Below are 3,208 nucleotides of genomic sequence, written 5' to 3' on the forward strand. Positions count from 1 at the left end.
GAAATGGAGGATTTAGTTCTTTTTCACCATCCTCCTATTCCCATGGACACACATATTCTTACCATCTCAAGGCTCTATTATAGTTATGGTTTAGGTTAACTCAGTAGTTTTTACCTTAAGCCTTTTCACAACTAGGCCATGTGGTATATATACTGTTACTACTTTTTTTTTTCTGCATAACTTTTTTTTGGAGGGAGATTTTTCACTTGTGTTTTGTACTCGTCGCTGATTTCTCCCCAGACTCGCCTTCATTTGTGCCAACTTCCTTTTAGTATGTTCAATTCATTAGGTATTCATTCTTAGAGATGTCTTCTGTTTTGGTATATTCCAGTTTGGATTGGTTTACTCTCTAGGTTTGCTACACACCTCTTGGGTTGGTGTATCCTTTCACTGTTATATTGTGTTAATCCCCTGACTTCTTTCTTGTTTTATCACCACTACCTTCCTGAGAAAGTGTGTGGGAGATAAATTTCTTGATATCTTGAGTGTCTGTCATCACACGATTCATAGGTTGGCTAGGTATAGGGTTCCAGGTTGGGATTAACTTTTCCTTAGAATTATTTTTGAAGGCATTGGCCCATTGTTTTCTGTCTTCTGAATGCTGAGAAATGCAATGATATTCTGATTCTTATTTTTTTTGTATGTGTCCATTCCCTCTCCCTCCCTCCCCAGACCTCTTAGTATCTTCTCTTTGTATGTAATATTTTGAAATTTTCCCAATGATGTGTTCAGAAGCTGGATACTTTAAACTTGGAAAAGTCAAGTTTGGAAAAGTATGGGAAGTATGGAAAAAGCATGGAAGGTCAAGTTCTTTTGTCTGGGAAATTTTCTTGAGTTATTTGTGGATTCCCCCGACTCCCTTTCTTGTTGTGAAAAATAAGTTACTTGGATTTTGGACTTCCTAGATTAGTCTCCCAATATTCTTATATTTAATCCTCTGTTTCCCATCTTTATTCTTCCTTCTGGAGATTTCCTAAACTTTTTGCTCCTAACCTATCTATTTTGTTTACTTTTTTTCTACTATCATGTATTTTTTTAAATATCCAAGAGCTCTTTGTTTGAATATTCCTTTGTTTGGACATCTTTCATATTAAAGGCCTTTTCAAAGTCTTGCTTGTTTGCTCTTATTAAAGAGTGGTACCCTAAAAAGCTGACTGGAAGGTCTGTTTGGTTTGGGGTGGGGTGGGGCTTATGAATGTGGGCTTCATTCTCCTGTGATCTGGCTGCGTTGTTACATTATGAAATCCCTGATATTGGTATCTTTAGATCTTTTCTTCTATATAGGTAAGATTCCCTTGAGAAGGCTTTTATGTCCTCTGAAGGATACAAGCCAGGCTGCCAGATTTCTGGGAGTAAAGTGAGGAAAGAAGGCTCACAGGTTCAACCTTCAGTGCATAAACAATCCTTTTGGTTTCAGTTAGGTACCTAACCCTTAACTGTGCCTGATGCTCTCCAGTTCAGATAAGCACGTATTTACCCTCTCAAGTCTAGTACCAGCTTCAGGGAGGGGCCGTTCCTTGTATACACAGAGGAGGGTGGGGACCCAAGGATCTATTCGCTTCATACATAGTCTTTCACCCTCTTTTAGCCCCACTTTCACCTCATTCAGTACCTGTTGTCACTAATTCAACTTGAGCCTTTAGGGAGTTCTGTGATGTAAACCAAATTGCTTTTCTGCTTTCCCATTGCTGGCTTTAGGATTCATCTTTCTTTCATCTAAATTACCATTCATCTAAAGACTTTTCACTTTGCAAAAATTTTGTTTTTCATGTTCTGTGTTTGTGGGTTATTGCCTTTTAAACATTTACTATTTTAAAATAGTAAATTTAATATTTCATTATTAATTTATTTTAATATTTACTCTTAAAATTTATTATTTTAGTAAGGTTTCAGAAGGGAACAGGTTTTTGTGAGCATCTATTCTTTAACTGATACTCTGCCTGAGATGTGTATGCCTTATTTTTTTCAGGTTAAGATACCTTTATTCTATCTAGACACAAAGGAACTGTGCCGGTCCAGTCCTCCTCTTCCTTTCTTCATATTCTTTGTTTGCAGCATGCAGTGCAGAAACTAGAGAAAATGGAGTAAACGATCTGGAAAACTTATTATACGAAACCTAAACAGTGATGTCACGGTTAAAAACTTCTCACATAAGCATTTCGAAGTGTTCTGGTCTTGTTTTTTGTCTTTTAAACAAATGTATGCATTTTTGTGTAACATATTTTACACTTATTTTACCAGTATCACAATCAAGAGCTAGTTATGCTTATTGTATGTGGCCCAGTTTTAAGAATTGGAGAATAGATGATCTTGCCTGCGCCTTGAGTTCCCAGTCTAGTTTACTGTTGAGAGGGAGTATCTATTTCAGTTTTTCCACATTGTTTTGTTCTCTAGCCAGTCCCTTTTTCAGAATTTACTTTCGCACCTAAACTGGTTATTCTGCTTTTAAAATTTGCGTTGTAAAATGCAGCGTTTTTGCTTCTACCTGCCCGTTTCTTACACATTAAAGAGAGAGCAGGTAGAACTAAGCTATGCAGTTGCACTTCCTTCAAAAAGGTTGAGTGGAGGTATTGTTTTGGTGCCTGTTCGGACAAGACACGGTAAAACTGGTTATCCTGACATGACCTCCAGCTACAAAAGAGTAGCTTTCTTCATCCCGATGCCTTCCCACTCCCCATTACAGTGCAGCCAGTATTTGATGCTTCTCGCTCCCATCACAAAGTTCCTTTCATTCTAAACACGATCAATGCTCAACAGCTGTCCCTGGCTTCTCGGCTCCAGTTTTATCTGGGCCGCGCTTTAAAGTTACAGAGACAGCACTTATGGAGTGTGATCCTCGCTACCCTGCCACGCAGCGGGGCGAGGTGCTCGGGGGTCCGGGGCGGCGGCAGCTAGCCCCGCGGTGCTGCTCTCCCCGGGAGCGCGAGGACGGACGGACGGACGGCCGAGGTCACACGCGGGGTCCCACTTCGCGTTTGGGCCCAGAGGTCATTCACACCGATGCACTCGGCAGTTCTTAAACCTCTTCAGCCAGGATCTCGTCCTGGTTTGCAAGTAACCCAGCCCCGGCCAGCGTGAGCCTGCGGGGATTGCAGGCGCTAGGCCCTGGCCGGCCCGATCTGCAGAGCAGCCGGCCCAGGAATGCGCGCCTCCTTGCTTTCCGGCAAGGGAGCGCGCGTTTGCGACAATGTGACGCCAGCAAGTTTTG

This window comes from Mesoplodon mirus (assembly GCF_964341445.2).
Source record: "Mesoplodon mirus genome assembly, chromosome: 7".
NCBI classification, from domain to species: Eukaryota; Metazoa; Chordata; class Mammalia; order Artiodactyla; family Ziphiidae; genus Mesoplodon; species Mesoplodon mirus.